Here is a 22,202-nt window from a genome sequence, read left to right as displayed (position 1 = left end):
GCTGACCCACTGATTTATCTAACAATTGGTAAGTGCATATACACTTACTAATTGTTAGAGCGATATATCTGCCAGCGACTGTGAATATGACCGCCCACTGGTGACATCATATTCAATGACTTCTGCTGCAGACCTATCGAGCTGTTGGCGGGTTGACCATATAGACAGCCATATGAAACTATATATTTACTACTGTGATACGGCTGTGTTGCAGAACCAATCGCATATATACAGTAGTTCAGACATATCAGGTGTACACACTCGCTGATGCACTACAGATATATCGCCCATTCAATGGAATGTGTGCACCCAGCTTTACACAGATCAAACACTGGGCAATCCTAAGATTGATCTTAGCCCATTCAAAGACTCTCACATGTCCTCTTCCCTAACTATGTGAATGTACTTATTGGGGAGGCCATAAGCAACTAATAAGCATTAACATGTTGTAGTCTTCTGGGACCAATTGTAAACCTACATAATGACTCTAATGGTGCATACACATGGTCAGATTTGTTGTCATATGAACAATAACTATTTCTACATCAGGGTCCATACGGTATCCACAGGATACCTTGGGGTATAGGTGATGACATCAGGCATCGAGCACCATAGAGTTAAAGTTTTCAACCTCCCAGGATGCACTAGGGTCCCCCTCCTATACCCCGCCCCCCGAGCCAAGGCATCTTCGTTTTGTTTGGTGCCTGGCCGGAGTCGGATGCACCTGTTTAGAGGGGGGCTAAGGATAGCCCCTGAAGTTTTCTTCAAAGCAGCTGTGGCTGGTCATCTGGATGTACAGCATGGACAGTCAGTACTGACGTCCATGCTGTCTTCCCTACACCCCCGCCGGTACCAGAACGCCGGTACTGATCCGGGGATGCTGGTAAGCGTCTGGGGTCACAGCTAGCGGTGACCCAGATGTTTGGGACCATGGCCGGATTCAAGGGGGCAGCAGGTAAGCAGTGGGGTCCTGCGGTGGGTCCCTGCTGAAACAATGGTCCAGAGTCCCCAAACAGGGAGCTCCCTGGGGACTGGCTGCAGCGTGGAGCCAGGTAACTAACCTGCGCTTCCACTACCCCCCTGGGACAGCGGACCGCGGCTGAGCGGTAGCGCTGCGGCGTCCCAGGGGTTAATTGCATGCCAGGGGAGCGCGCCTTCCCTGTAACACAGCCGGCGCCTCTCCAGCTGCACACAGCCCTCTCTGCTCTGCTGACTGGCCCTGTGGCAGCGCTCCTCCCCCAGGCCGGCCTCCTCTCTGCTCCTCGGTGGCCATCTTTTGCTGGAAGCATGGTGAGCGCTGCTGGACGCTGAAGATCGGTGGCATCGTGGTCTGGGTCCCCCGGCATACCTCTCCTCCGTTGGTTCAGGTCTGTGTATGCAGCGCTGTATCCTACCAGGCTCTGTGTCTGCGTAGTTGAGGATCAGCACTAATAGTGCAGGAATTGATTTCTTTGCATTGTATGTGACTTCTGCTAGTGTCTGCTGCCTGTACTTTCACTTTCTACTGTCAGCCATTTCACTGTCCCTGATCTTTTTCTGCTAAAGCCCTTGCGGTGCGGTGATTGCAGGGTGGTTCTCACACTATACTAACGAGTATCAGTGAGAGGGGTCACATACTTACCATCATGTCTGAGAGTGAATTTCCTCTCCAGCTTCTGTGTACTACGTGCAAGGTACCAATAGCGGAGGGGCAGTGTTATTTATTGGCGCGGCCAATTACTGTCACGGCTCCGGTACAGGAGCCGCCCTGGGCTTGTTTCGCCAAAACGCTTACAACCCTTTTGGGCCAGTTAGCTCCGCAGCCTGCGTTCCCACAGATGGGATTGTCCCAGCAGTCAGTGGTGTCGTCACCCATGCAGGGTTTCCCGAGACAATTGATGGTCCCCCCACAGTCTCCCTATTTTCCCTCCCCAGGTCTCTCAGGAGCCTGCGTGGGTTAATTCACTGACAAGTTCTGTACAGCATTTGTCGGACGTGTTACAAGGGGAGTCTGTGTTGAGGCCACATAAGCGGCCGGTGGAGTCTCTGCTCCTTATGAGGATGACGACGTGACGTCTGATGATGGGGAGATTCTGGATCTTTCTGACCAGGAACCTCTCCGTTCTAAAGAGTTGGACGCTAAGTCCAAGGTTTAAATTCCTGGACTTATTCGGGCAGTCCGCACAGCTTTAGTGATTGAGGATGAAGATTCTCCGATGTCCAAATCTAAATATGCCTTTTTTAAGGATATTAAGGGTGACACCGCAGTGTTTCCTCTTTCGGGTCAGTTAGTAGACTATTTAAAGGAGACGTGGAAACATCCTGGCAAACGGTATCAGCCTCAGAGGCGCTTGGCGGTGGCTTATCCATTTGCAGATAATTATTTTTCTAAGTGGGAATCCCCCCTACAGGTGGATTCTCATGTGACACACCTAGTCCGAAGTGCCACATTGCCCATGTCTTCCTTGAAGGATGCTACGGACCGTAAGGTGGAGATCTGCCTAAAGTCCGTTTATTCCCTTGCGGGGGGGAGGGGGGGGCAGCCAGGCCGGCTATGGCCATTTATTGGGTAACCAGAGCTATGGAGCGCTGGGCTGATAGTCTGGAGGCGTCTTTCGATTCCGACTGTTCGGCTGAACAGACCGAGTTGATAGGCATTCTCCGGGATTTGGCCACTTATATCAATGAAGCGGCCTTGGATATCAGTACCCTGGCTTCTCGGATTTCTTCGGCAGCTGTAGCTGCTCGTCGCACCTTATGGTTGCGCTCTTGGAAGGCGGACGCTGATTCCAAGAAGGGCTTGGAAGCTTTGCCTTTTAATGGAGAAGTCCTGTTTGGTCCGGATCTGGACAAAATCATAGCCACGCTGGCGGCAGCCAAATCGGCATGTCTCCCGTCTGCTGCGGTTCCTTCCAGTTCAGGTACGTCGTCCTTTCGGCCTTACAGGGCCCAGGGTAGGTCTAAGACACTGGCCCTCATTCAGAGGCGGTCGGAGGATGCAAGCGGTCGCTCAGAAACTGGGCGGCCGCTTGCTTCCTGGCCGGCCGCCTCTGTTTCGGTCGTTTGGCTGTGGGTTTACACCCACAGATCTAACGACCGCTAGGGTGATGGTCGCGATGGTCATAGACCATCGGGGCTTACGACGAGACCCTAGGGTAGGGTCTCACTTGTCGTAAGCCCCGGAGAGCTTCTGGCTCTGTCAGAGCCGGAAGCTCTCCACTGACATCGCTAGTGATGTCAGTGGGTCCTCCCCCAAACGGCAGACGTTCCCTTGGGAACTCCTCCATTTGGGCTGCCACCCCCCCGGCCCGCCTTCCAAACGGGCGAAGTGGCAATCAACATCGACAGCTCGCCCCCTTTGGAAAGAGACCCACTACGACCGGCGCTGTCGGTCGTAGCGGGTCTCACACATGCGCATGAAGGAGCCGGCTCCCTCGTGCGCATGCACACTGGACAAACATCGAGGCGGTCGTAGACCGTACGGCCGCCTCTGAATGAAGCCCACAGTCTTTTCCCCGACAAGCTGGCCCCCAAAAATCGGCCAAGCCCCGGAAACAGGCCTGGAGTACCAGACGTCCGGCCTCTAAGCCAGATGACAAGCCTGCGGCCTGACGGTCCGGGCTTCCCTTTTGGGGGATCCCAAAGTGGGAGGCCGCCTGCTGCAGTTCGCCCAGTGTTGGTCGGTTACCACGACAGACACTTGGGTTCACGAGGTGGTTTCTCACGGGTACGCCCTCTCCTTTCGGCACAGGCCCCCATCCCGATTCTTCACCACGGGTCTTCCATCAGACCGGAACAAAGCCATGGAACTGCGGAAGGTTTTGCACACTATGCTCCAGGCTGGAGTTATAGTGCCTGTTCCATTCTCCCAGACGGGCCAGGGTTTCTATTCCAATCTGTTTTTGGTGCAGAAACCCAATGGGTCGTACCGTCCGATCCTCAACCTCAAAGCACTCAACAAGTCTTTGCGGGTGCCGAGGTTTCAGATGGAGATCCTACGGTCCATCATTCTGGCGCTGGAACCTGGGGATTACATGGTGTCGTTGGACATACAGGACGCTTACCTGCATGACCCTGTTCTTTTACGCCATCAACAGTTCCTCAGGTTTGCAATCCGCAACGATCACTTCCAGTTCCGGGCGTTACCTTTTGGGCTGGCGACAGCACCACGTGTTTTCACCAAGGTTATGTCGGTCATGGCGGCTGCAGGGAGTCCGCATGTTGCCGTACCTGGACGACCTTCTGTTGGTGGCAGGATCTCCAGAGCTCCTTTTACGCCACTTGGACCTGACTATTGCGGTACTGCAACGGCACGGCTGGTTAATAAACTGGCAGAAGTCCACCCTGATCCCGTCTCAGAGGATTCTGCACCTCGGAGCCTTATTGGACTCCGGACAGCAAAGGATCTTTGTGACGGAGGGTAAAGATCTCTGCCTTTACAGTTGAGGGTGCGCAGTTGTCTGCAGAGTCGCCGAGTGTCTCTGCATTCGGCGATGAGGTTACTGGGCTCCATGGTGTCAGTGTTCGACATAGATGGGCTTTTCACTCCAGACCTCTGCAGCACTTGATCCTGTCCAAATGGAATGGACTGCCTCAGAGTCTACAGTCCCAGACAATGGTACTCACGCCGGAGGTTCGCCTGTCCCTAGCCTGGTGGTTGCAGACGACCCATCTCAACAAGGGTCGTCCATTCTGGGTGGCGAATTGGGTCCTGTTGACAACGGATGCCAGCCTTCGGGGCTGGGGAGCTGTCACGGGGCCACACTTGTTCCAGGGCAGATGGACTCAGGCGGAGAAGGAGCTTCCGATAAACATCTTGGAACTCCGCGCTGTTTTCAATGCTCTCCAGCAGGCACAGCGGGTTCTCCAAGGTCACCCCATGTAGGTCCAGTCGGACAACGCCACCACCGTGGCCTACATAAATCGGCAAGGAGGAACCCGAAGTCGCGCGGCACTCGTAGAGGTGTCCCGCATCCTGGTCTGGGCGGAGCGCAATCTCCCGGCCATATCAGCAGTCTTCATCCCGGGAGTTCTCAACTGGGAAGCGGACTCTCAGTCGCCAGGACGTTCATCCGGGGGAATGGTCTTTGCACCAGTACGTCTTTCAACTTCTGGTGGACAGGTGGGGTCTTCCAGAGATCGACCTCATGGCGTCACGGCACAACAACAAGTTGCCGGTGTACGGGTCTCGCACAAGAGACGCCAAGGCATCTCTGGTGGAAGATCTGTCCGTCCAGTGGACGTTCCGGTTTGCTTATCTCTTTCCTCCGTTTTCCCTTCTTCCATGGGTAATCCAGAAATTCAAACAGGAAGGAGGGACGCTCCTGTTGATGGTTCCCGCGTCGCCCAGGCGGCACTGGTTCTCAGACCTTCAGGGTCTGTCCGTGGACAGTCCTCTGCGGTTGCCGCTACGACCGGACCTTCTGTCTCAGGGTCCTTGTCTTCACCCGGACCTGACTCTGCTGTCTTTGACGGCGTGGCTGTTGAGACGGCCATGTTAAGGTCCAGGGGGTTTTCCAGCTCTGTAGTACGAACTATGCTAGGAGCTCAGAAACCACCTTCTGCAAGAATATACCATCTTGTGTGGCATACGTTCTTCCAGTGGTGTCGGCCGAGAGGTTATGCACCTCGGGAGTTCCGTCTGTCTAGAGTGTTAGCTTTCCTACAGGCGGGACTAGACCATGGGCTTCGCCTTGCTTCTCTGAAGGTACAGGTGTCTGCCCTGTCCGTCTGGTTCCATCGTAGGATTGCTGTGATCCCTGATGTGCGCACCTTTTATGCAAGGTGTTCTACGAATTCAGCCACCTTTTGTTCCACCGGTGGCGCCTTGGGATTTAGCTGTGGTCCTGAGGGCTCTCCAGGGACCGCCGTTTGAACCACTGGGCTCAGTGGACCTCAAATGGCTGACTGCTAAAACAATTTTCCTTCTGGCCATTGCTTCGGCCAGACGTGTTTCTGACTTAGGGGCTCTATCTTGTAGACCCCCTTTTCTGATTTTTCATAGGAACAGGGCGGTGCTGCGCACTCGTCCTGGTTTCCTTCCCAAAGTTGTCTCAAGTTTCCACATCAACTAGGAAATCGTGCCGGCTTTTAACTCACCCGACCTTTCCGTGGGTGAGGCCACTTTGGACGTTGTGTGGGCCTTAAGGATTTATGTTGACCGCACTTCTTCGTTTAGGAAGTCGGACGCCTTGTTTGTCCTCTATGGCTTCCGTAAAAAGGGTTGGCCTGCTTCAAAGCAGACTTTGGCAGGTTGGATTCGTTCGCCCATTTCCGAAGCTTATCTTCATGAATGCCTTCCGGTTCCTTCCTCTGTGAGGGCTCATTTCACTAGGTCTGTGGGTCCTTCCTGGGCAGCTCGACGTGGTGCCTCTGCAGTCCAGATCTGCAAGGCTGCCACGTGGTCCTCTGTCCATACCTTTTGTGAGGTATTATGCGTTTGACACCTTTCCCTCTCAGGATGCTTCCTTCGGGCGGCGGATTCTCCTTTCAGCACAGGAGCGTCCCCACCCTTGAAGGATACTGCTTTGGGACATCCCCAAGGTATCCTGTGGATACCCTATGGACCCTGATGTAGAAAATATGAGATATGGTAAGAACTTACCTTTGTTATCACTATTTCTACGAAGTCCATAGGGTTCGCACCTGTGCTGCAGATGGGCTTTACTCTGGTCACCGGTTTTTCCGTCTCCCTCTGGTGAGAATGTGATTCTTGTGTGTCCAGATCTTTTTTTCTCTCTCTTCCTTATCCTCCTATGGCTTGGTACGTAACTGAGATGCCTTGGCTCGGGGGCGGGGTATAGGATCGGGACCCTAGTGCATCCTGGGAGGCTGAAAACTTTAACTCTATGGTGCCCGAAAAGCCTGACTTCATCACCTATACCCCAAGGTATCCTGTGGAACCCTATGGACTTCGTAGAAATAGAGATAACAAAGGTAAGTTCTTACCATATCTCATATATTTTTAAGAATCGTTCATATCTGAAAGAAAATCTGAGATGTGGGCCTGCAACGATGAACTATGCGCTTTCCCGCATGTCAGTTAACGATATCTGACATCGTCTGTGGTTGCAGTCAGATTTTGATTATTTCATTCATTTTAATATTGTCTGAAATCGTTCAATCGTTGGTAAAATTTGAAGATGGTGTAAACTATCTGAGCTAAACTCTGGAGAGCTTCGCGTCTTTGGGTTTAGTACATACGGGTCAGATCGTAGTCCCCATTGATGATAATGGGGACTGCGATCTGCAGTGCTAATTAGCACTTTGCTGAACATTTCTGTGAAATCTCCTGCATTGTGCTATTATTACATAGGACAATACGGAAAACAATGCAGAAACTACAGTTTCTGCATAATTTTATGTAACAATCCGCTTGATACATAGGCCCCTAAGAAGAGGCTTGGCATTCTCTTTCTGAACATGTGTATGTAAAGTGGTGTATTTGTTGTACATCAAAACATTATGGGTGAGATTTTAAAGTTAGCAATAACTTTTTGTGTAGTTTTTAAGTTTCCCTGTGTCCAGTAAGTAATGAACTTGAAAATCACCCTGTAACTTCCATCTAACCAATTTCTTCTTGTCCTACCCTGAGCGGAATGGTGGATTGCAAAAAGTGAAGTAAGAGCTGTCTGTCCACCCAGTCCTGGACAATTGCTACCCTTTGCTTTGTTAAGCCATTATACTGCTAGTTTAATATTCTGCTAATTTGAGTCTTACAAACTGGTTATTGTAAGCAGACAATAACTTATCTTTCATTTGCTACCAAGCCATAAAAAGTTGTCCGTAGGGGTTTATTTAGTGAAGTGGGATTTGTCAAATTTTAAAATGGTGTAATCTTTTTTAAGGCAAAACCCAGAGTCTTGGATTGGATAAAATCTATGAACAGTAGTGCCTTGCATACCAGTACAGGGAGAGCGAAAAACAGGTGAAGCATCCCAGACACAATTTCTAGTATGTTTACTGTACTAATCCAGTATACAGTATTTGGGGCTACTTCCAATCCGCTAGAGCCATCCAGAATTTATGTAACGGTGGAAGGTGATGTATTGCAGCATTACCGCCTGTGACAGAATGGGCTTACTTTTCCACCCAGTCAAGGGTAGGGGTTTTTACAGATACTGCATGTTTTTTTTTTTTTTCTTTCTTAAATCAGTTATCTGCTGTTACTGACCACTTCTACTAGTGCTACTTAGCCACAAGGCAACACTGACTGTAAGTATGAACTGCACACCAACCTTGGTACGTCTATCCTTCTGACTATGGAACTTTTACACATGACCAATTTCAGCTCCTTTCCAGAGGATAAAGATTTCAACTCTCCACAGCTGCTCATTCATTAGGTTTCCAGGACAGAGTGTTTCCTATATACAACCCTCCTACAGGCTATTTCCAGCCACACTGCAGCTACTCTCTTTAGAATGTTTTAAAATTCATGTTATTATGCTGAACTTACACGCTTCGAGATCTGAATTGTTCACATCTAACTTGATATTAGTGTTTTCCAGTTTGTCCCCCGTAGATACATCCCGGGGATACTTAATATTTGCAGGTGCTAGACTGGATACACATCAGAACGACGTGTATTCCAGCCGAAGTGACGCCCGATGGAAGGATATATCGGAACGCTGTACACACTGCACAATCTAATGCAGCACATCAGATGTCACTGATGATGCGTGTGAACGCATGACCGAGGGTACTTGCTGAGCGATATGGCCGATACATTGTTCCAATCCACGTCTGAATGATATAGCGTCCAATATATCGCTTGATGTGTACCTGGCCTTAAGGTGAAAACTATAGCAGCTTAGCTGAAAGTATAAAACACTAAATAATCACTTTCACATGAATGGATTGATACATAATACATGGAGTTTAAAAATGGGTGGTTTTTTTTGGTGTATTCTTTTAACACTAAGGAAGACTAGTTGTGCAATCGGGTAAATCAAAAACTACTACAGTAAAGCTAGGTACACACCTGACCGGTGTGACCCAGCAACGCAGCAATGTGATGTAACGATATATCACAGTACACACTACAGGATCCGTTGTAACATGATGTTATATATTGTTACATCCTAATATGGGATCGTCCCATTCGACATGCAGAACATCCGATGGGACGTGGCAATGAACGAGTGAAAACAATATCTTGGGTGCATGCACTATATGATGGTCGTGCCGATTGGTCGAAAGTACCAAGATTGCACAACATATTTTATAATGTGTACCCAGCTTTAGTTAGTAGACATGCAATACATTGTATATTATTCACAATCTAAAGTAGCATATGACAAGTTTTGATTTATTTAGTTACCCACTTATCCTAGACTAATTTTGTAAGCTACGTCGCTAAAAGTGTCTAGTGTTGTGTTCCTGTGCCACCTGTCATGCTACAAAAGTTTTTGGTGTATGCATAAAATAAGGGCACAGTATTTTGCATAATTATGTTCATTACGTAAACGTGACTGTCTATATCATGAATCAATTGGGCAGTTTTTTTCTTTAATGACATTATGTGTGGAATGTACTAAGCATCGCATCTGCGATTCATTACATCCCGCCACTTATTGGGTACATATCTGCGATTTTAATCATATTTCTAAGTACATACTTGAGAAATTAATGCAAAGGACAGCTCACCCAATAAGAGCTGTCCTTTGTGATAGCTAGATGCTAGAGGGACTTCTCAGTTGATTACCCAGAAGTCCCTCTGCACATGCGCAGAATGGTGCGCGCCGTTGGACACTGGTCATAAGAAACCCGATAAGAAGCCTATAAGCTTCTATTGGGTAATGGCGTTACTCACCAGGTCCAAGCTCCTGGATGGATCTCATTCTGAAGCTTGGCACATATGGAAATGCAACCAAAACTCTGAAATCTGCATTTTTGGTGTTTTTGACCGCAGTTTCATGCTTAGTACATTTACATTCATATGTCCTGTTTAAGGATGGAATAGGCTTACATTAAAGTATATAGTCATGTATATTGTTAACCTTTTCAACAAGATAAAATATGCTGCATGAACTTGTGCGAGAGCAGCTGTTTACATTGATGTCTACTGATAGTGAGTGTTTGAACAAGCCACTCTTGAATGACTGACATACAGTATATCTGACTACACAAACTGAAGACCTGTGAAGCATTGTAACAGGCCTAACCAGGAACACGAGAATGATGGCATACTTATGAGGGGCATATTGATATTTTTCACTACACTCTAGGTAGAGTAAAACCTATTTTATTCCTGCAGGGAACCGTCTAGGATTTTCATTGAGAAGCAATAAGGCATCTAGTTAGTATCTGCTGAGATTGTGGTTCAGACTTTGTTTGAGAAATAATTGGCAATCCTGCAAATTCAGCTGGAAGGATCCTACAATGACACATTTCCTTAATTGGGCAGAATACTTACAGATGTAATCTGGTATGGACCATATATGATGTATACAATAATTCTTAAGAATCTTTCTTTCACCATCATACAAATAGAACTGCCAGATTTTTGAACCAGTTTTACTTTTCCTTACGCTCTTGGGATGAGGAGCCTAATCTGCAGATGGAAGGGACAGTGGCCCTGATTCAGAGCCGGACGCTCTGACAGAGCGCTCGCTCTGAATCAGGGCCGACCTACTTAGTTTTTTAGAGCGGCCTCCTGGCCGCTCGCATAGCTGTGGGTTACCACCCACAGCTATAGCGAGCGTCCAGGAAGATGGTCGCGATGGTCAAGACCAACGCGACCATCGGGCTTGCGACGAGACCCTTGTGGTAGGGTCTCGTTGCCACAAGCCCAAGAGATTTTGGCTCAAACAGAGCCGAAATCTCTCCCACTGACATCACTCGTGATGTCAGTGGGGCCGGCCCCAAACGGAGGCGTTCACATGGGAACGCCTCCGTTTGGGCAGCCACTCCCCCGGCCCGCCCACCAAAGGGCGCGTGCTGTCACTCAACATCGACAGCATTCCCCCTTTGGTACGAGACCCGGAGCAACGGTTTGCCCGTCGCTATCCGGGTCTCTCGCATGCACACGACGGAGCCGGCTCCGTCGTGCGCATGCGCATAGGACCACCATCGACCCACTTGCGAGCGCATAGCGCTCGCGAGTGGGTCTGAATCAGGTCCAGTATCCCTTTTGGATACCATTATATATAAATGCTGAAATGTCATGGGTGAGACCCTTGAAGTGGTATAAAGAAGACAGTGAAACGGCGGATTTGGAGAAATTTAAAGTGTTCATTTTCAGGTAGGTTAGATTGGTCTTGGAAATGATCGATGGTTGATAACTTATTGCATAGGATGAAGTGGGAAGTGTGAGAGAGGTTGTTGGGGTCATTGCAGTTGTGGAACCTTCCAGTTCATATCAGAGATAGTGTTTCCCACTATTGGACTATAGGGTTACACAACAGTTAAGGTGCCCATCCACTAGCAGACATGAAAACGACTGCACGATTACGACATTGTAATCGTGCAGTCGTTTGTCAGTCTGTGATGAACCTACACTGAACGTTCAGTGCAGGCTCATCAATTATCTGCAAACATGCTCAACCTGACGTTATCGTCAGGTTGTCCAGCATGTTTGCACGATGAAAGATGTCTAAACGACCAGCGGGCACGCGCATCCCTGGTTGTTTTAAACATTTTGCAAGCGATTATCGTTCAGTTGCTCAACTTAATAGTCTAGTGGATGGGCACCTTTACTCTCTAATTACACTGTGCAACTATGAAAATGTTTCCGACATGAAAATGGTTACTTCTAATTGTTTTCATAATGCAAAGAATGAATATGACATTTAGAGCTCTCTGGGCCTGATTCAGAGCCGGACGCAATTAGCGCTCGCTCGTCCAGAAAATAGGGGTGGCTATTCAAATCAACCGTTCGTTCTTTGCGGTCTGTTCACGCCTAGGTCTGAACGAGCGAACCAAACTTGCGGTCGTTTTTTTAAAAAATACGCCCCCTGGCCGCTCGCATCCTACGTCATGTCCGCTATTTATTAGATTAATCGAGTACATCGACCAGGGTATGAACTGCTCGCTATTCTTGGGGTGGTTTTTCCTACCACAATTTTGCGAGCAGTTCTGACTATAAAATAACCAAGTGACGTGGTCAATGACGCTGCTGTTTTAAATATGCACACCCATAAAACGCCCGTTTTGACCTTTAAGCACGCCTGCGATCGGATCTCCACTCCCCGTTTTCAAGCACCTTCCCCTGTTACCACCCACATACGCCTCCTTTCTGTCACTCAAATTATCAGGCATTCGCTATTTTGCGAGCACATGAATTTCGACCGCACTGACTGGTTCGCGCATGCGTATAACGATCCATATGCATGCGCAGTTGGGCAAACATCGCTCGTAGCGAACGAGCGGCCGCTTACGAGCGGCTCTGAATCAGGCCCTCTGTTCCCAGATATAGCCCATTTATGATGACGTAGGGTATTATGTTAAGTACTAGGGAGTTCTGGCGTCTAGAGAATATAAAGGTTGGCAAACCTGAATACAGGAATACTGAGTCATTGTAGGCCATGGAAAAAAATGTCTGTCACAGTCCTCTGGTTGATTTATGTGTAATGGGCGCAAAATAATTTTACTTCAAACTTGGACTTTGTTAAGTGGATGAACAAAGATGGAGAAGCTTTCAAGTACCCGAGAGGAAAATTTCCACCTCTGAGTGATGCTAAAGTTAAGGAAGGAATCTTTGTTGGTCTGCAAATTCGTCAACTTAAGACGGCCCTGAGGATTTTCATCCTTAACAGCATTGTAGGCCCTGGGCAAAGCAATGCACTGAGAGCCTGATTCAGAACCGCTCGCGAGCTGGTCGATGTTGGCCAAGTGCGCATGCGCACGAGGGAGCCGCTCTGTCGTGCGCATGTGCGAGACCCGCATAGCGTCGGGCAAGCCGTCGCTATGGGGCTCGCTACAAAGGGGGCGTGCTGTCGATGTTGAGTGACAGCACGCCCCCTTTGGTGGGCGTGCCGGGGGCGTTGCTGCCCAGACGGAGGCATTCCCATGGGAACCGGCCCCACTGGCATCACAAATGATGTCAGTGGGAGTGCTTTTGGCTTTGATAGAGCCAAAAGCACTCTAGGGCTTGCAGCAGACGAGACCCTACCGCAAGGGTCTCGTCACAAGCCCGATGGTCGCGATGGTCTTGACAGGAGGCCGCTCTAAAAAAAAAAAAAGATGGAGGGCACTGATTCAGAGCGAGCGCTCTGAAAGAGCGTCTGGCTCTGAATCAGTCCCTGAAGCCCTTACCAACCCATTCACAGGTAGAGAAATGTAAACTTTCCCAAAAACTAAAATTTTTGGATTAATTGGTACTTTCAACAAAATCAATGTTTAAAAATAAAAAAAAACATGATGTAAAGTAAGGATTACAGATTCAACATCACTCCTCTCTTCGGCTCGCAGTTCAGTTTCTGCTCTCCAATGCAGCTGTGTTAAGGTAGGGGGGCCCAGAGGATCCTTTCCCCTTTTACCACCACCCCCTAAATATGGCTTTGTGGCTGCAGACTGGGAGGCAGGTAGAGAATGCAGTCAAGCTGCTCTGATTGTGTGTAATGCACAATCTGAGAGGCCGGGGATCATATTTCTCTGCCTGCTCCTCAGCTGGCTGCCCTATGCAGAGAGCGAGTGGCTGCACACTACATCTAGATACCCCCCCCCCCAGCCCAGCCTGCCCTTGTTCGAAGGCTTCTAGAAGGCTACCCAGTGTGCCTATATGTTAAGATGGCCCTACGAGTCCTTTGGAAGCCTGTTGTGCAGTGATGTCAGTGGGGAGCTTCCTGCTCGATCAGAGCAGGAAGCTCCCTGGGGCTTGCGGTTGCCGAGACCCAACCTTAGGGTCTCGTCGCGAGCCCCGATGGTCTTGACCATCACCCTGGTCAGTTGCTAAGCTGTAGGTGGTAACCCACAGCTTAGCTAGCGACCAGGAGGCCGCACTAAAAAAAAAAAGCGTTCGCCCTCATTCAGAGAGAGCGATCGCTTATTTCGACCGCCTCTGAGTGAGGGCCATAGTGTGTAAGTAGTGTAGCTTAAAAATGATTATTTTTAGAAATGTAAAAGTATTTTTGTTGTAGAGTGTCATTGTAAGTCGTTCATAATAGAATTCGTATATCAATATTTGTCAATGTACAATTTTATATGTCCAACCAGTGATTGCTTAGAAGGGGAAGATACCATTGGGTAAAGTTGTTCAACTGAGCTGCTTGGTAATAATTCAGGAAAATTGACCCTGCCGAGCCTCCACTGGTGAAGTGTTAAGTTAATATTGATAGAGTAGTTACCTTTTTATTGAATAATTTTTTTTGTCATTTTTTTTTTTTTAAATGCATTTTCTATCACATTTGTAGGTTAAACAAACCATAAACAAGAACATTTTAACAACTTGGCAAATGCTGAGTTGTTTCCATATCAATCATGTGAAAAAGTAAAACCATTAGCATTCTGGAGCTTGGTAAATCTGACAGCATCGCATCCCATCCCCCATTGAAAGCTATGGGGTTGTGACTGCTGTCTGCCCCTCCACAATACATCTGTTGGATACTTAGCTACAAACATTATCATCAAAAAACAGGTGTTTTCGGGGAATATGCTGCAAAAAGTTAATGATAAATGGACCCCTAAATCAGATAGGAGGAGGGTAAGGGAGTTCACAAAATAAACACATCGCAATTAGGGGCCTATTTATCAATTACTATTTGTGGGATTTCCCCCTAAAACACAAATATTAAGGATCCCTGGGATTTACCATGGAGGGGGTGCAGTCAGCAAGCCGAATGTCCAGCTTCCCGACTGTCAAATCCCGGTAGCGGTCTTTTGACAGGAGTCAATCCCAATGCCTGTCATTTTACCTACGCAAGGAGCCCAACTATCGGTATGCCGGGCGTTGGGCGCGGATAGCCGCAGGGGGGGAGGGTTAGGTTAGGGGCTCCCGGGGGGGACATAGGGTTAGGCACCCCCCCCCCCCCCCGGGAGGGTTAGGCTAGGGGAAGAGGGGGTTAGGGTTAGGCACCCCTCGGGAGACTTGGGTTTAGGCTGTGGGGAACTGGGGGTTAGCTTTGGGCACTTACAGGGGGGATTAGGGTTGGGCACCCCTAAGGGAGGGTTAGGTTAGTCAACACTTAAAATACTTACCTGCCGGGATCTTCACTGCCGGTTTTCCAGCGTCGGAATTTGAACATGCGTCCGGCGGTATTTCATACCAATTCCCCATGAAGGGTGCACAGCAAATATCTCCGACATCTGCCGTGGCCCCTTAATTTTCTACTTCAAAGCAGCCCCCATAGGGGTCTGCTATGCAGTTGGATTTACCAAACTCCGGAATGCGAAATGTTAGCATATAGTAGCCTACTTTAACATATTCTTTTAGAAAGAGAGGTAATATGGAGGATTTCTATCACCCCCATTCAACGCATGCGACATTTGTGCTTGCGTAGTACGCAGTGTGGACCTGGCAAGAGCTTTTTGGTGAAAATATTAATTTGTACATTGCGAATTTAGGTGACAGATATTTATCACATTCACAATAAAAATACTGATTGTGATAAATATGCCCCTTAGTGAGAAGCTATTAAAATCCAAGTGGACCATAAGCTACAAAATAGATGGAACAGTTCCCCTGAATACCATCTAGTAAAAGTGGTATAAATATTGTGTTTGTCCTGAATAGAGGGGGTTATATAATCCATAACCATGTATAATTACAATGGAATTAATTTATACAACTGTGGCTGGAGGGTTTACAGATCTGCAATGAACTGGTAATGCTTCTGCAGCATTAATTAAATGTTTTATAAGATTTCACTTCTATGTAGAGATAGCGAGTTTGGTGTGCAGGATGAGCCAGAAACTAGGCTCAGTTGAGACCTCCCAACCTACTATTACCGAAGAGCTTTGCAAAATGTCATGCCAAAATGGATGGATCTGATTACATTGCCACCAGATGTGTAAAGGTGTATCTAACCCAGTTTCCAACAAGTGGCTAGGATGTCCGGTAAGATCTGGTTGTGTTTGCTGGAACATCTGTACCATCTGGTCAGAATTTTATAATGCGTTTCAGTTGGAGTGTGTAAAATGGACTAGCAGCTTGTGGCCGTAGTAGCGATTCAGTGAATGAATAACCACACCTATGGTAATCCTGGAAATCCGTTTATAAGAATCCCTTTGTTGGTCAGATGAGTCCAAGTTAGGTTGCTGTTATTAGTATACTAAATATCATTCTTTAGTAGAAACAAAGGAAAGTGTTAAACTGAAGCTGGGTGCACACTAGACCATTTTTTGAGTGATTTGCCCGATTCCGATGGATCGTAGCGAGAAATCCTCAATCGTCTAGTGTGTTCCCACTATGCCTGCTGTTTTGCACTCCCATGCAGCAGGATGCAGGAGGGTCCAACATATTGGGCAGTCTGGCACGGGATCGTCTTGTGTGTACCAGCCGCCCAATATTTTGGCCCGTTGCCGGTTGCAGCGCTAGGGTACACGTTGTTTAGTGTGTACCCAGCTTAACTTTGTGGTGTAAGATGTTGTATTTAATTAATCAATGTCATAGCTCATAACTTGTTGAACTGATTAAACTAAAAACCGTTGATATCATTAAACCAGAGCTTGATTGATGAAAACGGTTGTTCATTTGTGTTAGTCTGATATTTAAGTCGTTTAAAAGACCACTGCTGTGGTTTAGATGTTAGAGATACTGTCACTTCTTATTAGGAAAGCTACTGTAGATCAGTTTAATTCAGTTGAAATCAGATAATTGCATGTTACAAAATGAGTTTAAGTGATAATGATGAAAGTTAATCTTTCTTATTCTTCCAAGTCTCCACAGTATAATCATCCAAGGTGTCAAGTTTGTGTGGGCATATAATTAAAAGCCTGAATGATGCTGTTTCTGTATTTATAACAAGTTATAGTTATTAAACTTGAATTTTGATAGCGATATGTTTATAGTTTCGTTGCTAGTCACTGATCATTAGTTACTGTGCTGATATGCTTGTGATGCAGCTGACAGCTGTTAGTGTGACTTTTGCCGCTGGCGTCTGATCTTGCAGTGATTAAAAACCCATCTCTTTATTCAAGGGTGTATTTTTAGTCAGCTGGGTCATATTAACAAGTTTGAAAGATTTGTCTTCTGCGGAGCTGTGAAATAACTGGCGTGTTTATTAATTATGGCCTGATTCAGCATAGATCGCAATTACAACAGCGTACGCAGATCGGCTGATTGTTACGTATGCACTGTGCGTGGCGATCACCCTGTGATTACAGACGCATATTTTCGCAGATTCATTGCGAGCGATTACACATCGCAGTTGCGATCCATCCTGAATCAGGCCCTATGTCCGTCATATTCTCTCTTCATTCATACAGCAGGTTGTGATGTGTGAGCGACAGATTGGCAAGTTTACTGTGCAGAAATGCACTGTGTGGATTGGATTATCATAGTACCAGGGCCAATCATATCACAGCAATATAACGGACTACAGACTTACCTCATTCAGATAGTACACCCAATAAAGCCGTAGCATTGGCTTCTGTTGTGTGTCATGAAGTGAGGAGGTAGTGCTTCACTTTTTTATTTTGTGAATAGTTGATATCTAAATAGGTGTCTGCCATATTGATTTGCTATGCTAACATATTAAATGCAGCAAAACAAAGCTACCCACTGAACAGATTAGTATGAAAATGATGATGTTAATATAGCTTGGAGACGAGCATATCTGGTGCCGCCATCATTCGGGTGACTAAAGCAAAATACACTGGCATGGTCTCATTGCTATTTTCTGCAAATGCACCATCTTCACGAACAACACTGTGATCACTGTCAGCAGATGGTGGGGGGAGGTGGGTATAACCGTTATATGCTTGTTTCATGTATTTGTTTACGGTTTGGATGTTCCCTTTCTGCTGAAATATTGCCGTAAATATAGAATAGGGTTATCGTCTTGTGACATTGGTTCCCCTCCTGCCCATGTCATGGCTGTGTGTAATGGATTCTAAACAGACAGGTCTGGGATTAAAAATGACATAGCCAATTTAAAAAAATAAAATAAAAGGAGACCCCTCCAACTAGTTTGAATCCTTCATGGGCAAAATAACCTTTTTAGATCAGGCCTGTCATCTCCACATAAACTAGAATATCATTAACTCCTGTATTTACATAATGAACTAGTGTTCACTCTAGCTTCGGCGGCAGGCAGGGCGCCGGAGCTAGAGAGGGCACCTCCGCGCGCGTGCGCCTGAAAAGGGGGCATGTCTATAAGACGCGCCCCCCTTTTCGTCACTTTTGGGGGCGTGCCTGGCACTTACGGACACGCCAGGCAGCCCCCAAGTGCTGCTGACAGGTATTATAGATGCTCTCTGGTGATACTGCCACTTAGTGATAATGTATAAAGGTGTAATGCAGTGACATGTGGTGAGGTCAATGGCTGGGGAGGCACACATGTATTAAAACCGTTTTTATATCAAAACTCTGGAGTATGATAGGGGAGGGAGTATGACAGGGAGGTTCTGCGTACACGTCCCTGGTGTAATGTGAGAACCTGGTCCCCTACTGTCAGGATGCATCAGCAAACTATATCCTGTATGCAGCATGTCTAGATTACTGCATTTTATATTATGACCTATTACGCTGTCTGTGTATGTGTATATATAATATATATATATATATATATGCAGTAAATGTGTTGCTTTGCCTCCAGAACAACCAGATGGTGGCAGTGTTATGTGGGTAGAGAGTGTTACCTGCCCACAAACACTGGTATTACTTTAAGCTACAGAATTGCACTTTTTTCAGTAATCAGTGAACTGCGTCATCTCACTTGTTTGTGTTTGAGGAGCAGACTGACTGTGGGTACGTGGCAGGTGTGAGGTGTAATGTTTTGCATCAGGGAGGAGTTTAGTTCTCTGGTGTGTTTGTATACATATGGGGATGTGATTTGCAGGTTACTATTTGTATGACTCAGTAGAAAAGTCAGAAGCTATATGACTTGCTTTAGTTGATAACACTGGATATGTGATCTTGGTTTAGTTAAATGTTATCTTGAACTTAGATGTGAAACTGAGTCACTGAAAGGTGCTTCAATAGAGATATATAATATGCAGATAACCTAATACTCACCTGGGTTTCACACGCCACCTGGAGAATCAGGATTTGCAATGTCCTGTTCAGATCGGTACTCCTAACTTGAATTAATTGGCATACAGTGAACCAGTGGAGGCTGGTAGTTATGGAGGGTACACGCGGTCAGATTTTCTGGAAGATATGAATAACGATTGTAAAAATCGTTACATCGTTCATATCGCTGGCATGCATCGACGAACGATGCGCGTACCCGCATGTCCGATAACGATATCTGATATCGACTTTGTTTGCAGTCAGATTTGGACGATATTCATTTAAATACTGTCAGAAATCGTTCATCGTATCATTGATCTAGCAAGTCTGACCGTGTGTATGCACCATAAGGAATAACAAATATACAGAAGTTAAATGGGAGTACAGAGATCTGTTGTCACTATCCCTAACTCACTCGGACATATACTGTTTAGTTTTCACCTGTACTAGAGGTAGAACACTCAGCATTCAAATACAAAGTTATTTTGATGCTTTATTCAGAAAAAATAGAGCAGTAGAATAATTAGATACTGTTGATATCACTAAACTATGTATCAACAATATATTTCTAGGCTATAATGCTTGTGTGGCACTTTGGTTTTCTCCAGTTTCAGAACAAGAGAAATGGAGCATACACACGGTCAGATTTGTCAGACTTGTCAGATTTGTCAGATGAACGACTGAACGATTGAACGATTTGAACGATTTCACCAAAGTTTTGAACGATTTGAACAATTGAACGATTTTTGACTGCATTAAAATGAATGGAATCGTCCAAGTCTGACTGCAAACCCATCAGATGTCAGATATCGTTATCTGACAAACGGGAACGCGCATCGTTGATCGTCCATCGTTCAGGCATGTCAGATATGAACGATTTTCCTTCAGATATGAACGACTGAACGATTTTTAAATCGTTATCGTTCATATCTGAAGGAAAAATCTGATCGTGTGTATGCACCATTAATCTTCAATTACATAAAGCTTTCACTGATAAAGCCACTTATGTGTTCAGCATGCAGTTTATAGGGCATATGTACTGTATATTGTTTATGTATATTCAGGTGTGTATCAATCTATTTAATCCAGTGGTTTCCACACTTTCTTGAATTAGCTTTTTTTTTTCACGGCACCACTAGGCCAAAAGTTTCTTATTGAGAAATTCAGCAAAGATTATTAAATGAAGTAAATTGTGCTTATGCCATCCTTCGGGGCATTTATAGGGTGGTGGAGGTCAGGGTTGTGCTTTAAAGTAAATAGTCACTAGTAATGCAGCTAAACAGTGTGAATGGGTAAATCCCCACAAATACCCTAGATAACAGAATGGACAAACAAGAAAAAAACACTCAGTGCAAAACAAATCCGGTAAGTGAGTCAATCAGCCTCCAATAATCCGGAAAAAAAGTTCAAATATATACGTTTCTGAAGTGAGTAGGAGGGTGAATGTTTCCACAAGGAACCTTTTTCGAATCTTCCACAAATCTTTAATAAACCGGTACGGATGTAAAATCATCAATTATCTCTCAAATCAATGTTCCATGTAAACAAAGAGAGAGCCAACATAGCGTAATCCAAATAATTTTAATACGGATAAATTTAATAAAATCCAACGAATTTCCACAAGAGAATGAAATAAATATAACCACCAATGAGGGGAAAACAAACGTACCAGAAGGTGGGGGTGTAAGCAGTATTACACCTAACACAGCATAGAAAGCTCACTCCCTGGGATCAGGAATCTGGGGTCCCTTGTCAGTTTAGGAGTATTCTGCCTGTATTCCAACCTTCCAGATTGGAGTACAGGCAGAATATTCCAATACTATGCTGCACACACAGGCTAGTGTTCCTATGTAACCCTCTGACGACTGCTCCAGGTGTTGGAACACACAGCCTAACGCAGCATTTGGTATTTAAGTCCTGTCTGCCTAGTACACCACCATACCTAATAAAGACTTTTTTGAAAGTTGAAACGCGTTGGTTTATGGGACTTCAAGCAGCCAATCTGGAAGGTTGGAATACAGGCAGAATACTCCTAAACTGACAAGGGACCCCAGATGCCTGATCCCAGGGAGTGAGCTTTCTATGCTGTGTTAGGTGTAATACTGCTTACACCCCCACCTTCTGGTACGTTTGTTTTCCCCTCATTGGTGGTTATATTTTCCCCTCATTGGTGGTTATATTTATTTCATTCTCTTGTGGAAATTCGTTGGATTTTATGAAATTTATCCGTATTAAAATTATTTGGATTACGCTATGTTGGCTCTCTTTGTTTACATTTTATATGGAACATTGATTTGAGAGATAATTGAAGATTTTACATCCGTACCGGTTTATTAAAGATTTGTGGAAGATTCGAAAAAGGTTCCTTGTGGAAACATTCACCCTCCTACTCACTTCAGAGACCTATATATTTGAACTTTTTTTCCGGATTATTGGAGGCTGATTGACTCACTTACCGGATTTGTTTTGCGCTCAGTGTTTTTTCAGGGTTGTGCTTTGTCTACATATTTTATGATTGCCAGCCAGGGGTGCCGAGAGGGGGAGGAGAGTGGGTACCAAATACCTGGGACCGGGTCTGTCGGAGGGCCCCGGGTCCGACACCATCTCTTTTTTTTTTTTTTTTTTTTTTTCTTTTCTCTTTTCTCCTTTTCTTTCTCCCCCCTTCTGTGTGCTGGGCTGCATTAGGAACTCTTCTCTGCCTGTGCAGTAGGAGTGATCGCCCCCCTGCTGGATTTGCCTCTGGCTGAGGGGAAATATTTTTTTATAGCCATGCCCCCAAGTGTAACTGGGCTTGGGCTGGCTCTGTACAGCCCTGTTGGCAGCCAACTGCACTGATATTGCCCATAAAAATTTGATTTGGTCCTTGACCACCAACCTATGACACCCCTGCAAGGGCTCCACATCACCCCAGGGTTCCACGGCAAACATCTGGGGAATTACTAATTTGATCTAAGGAATCTATATGATCTGTTTTCTTTATCGCTCTATCAATAGATTGCTCTGCCTGTTTAATCGAATTAAAATCTACAAATAGCAAATATATTCTTAGTGTATATAAAAACTATACTTTTTCAGAGCACATTTTAGCAGTGTTCACCTTCTGTCTACTAGG

General features: G+C 46.1%; 1 protein-coding gene across 8 annotated transcripts in view; it reads left to right on the top strand.

Annotated features, from left to right (window-relative positions):
• Positions 1-22,202, top strand: part of RAB37 (RAB37, member RAS oncogene family) — a 100,604-nt gene that overhangs the window by 56,171 nt on the left and 22,231 nt on the right. The window lies entirely within an intron of this gene.

Source organism: Taudactylus pleione, unplaced genomic scaffold (assembly GCF_031769625.1).
Source record: "Taudactylus pleione unplaced genomic scaffold, aTauple2 ptg000290l, whole genome shotgun sequence".
NCBI lineage: Eukaryota > Metazoa > Chordata > Amphibia > Anura > Myobatrachidae > Taudactylus > Taudactylus pleione.
Note: the sequence above shows the minus strand (reverse complement) of the source record. Positions and strands in the feature narration are given on the sequence as shown.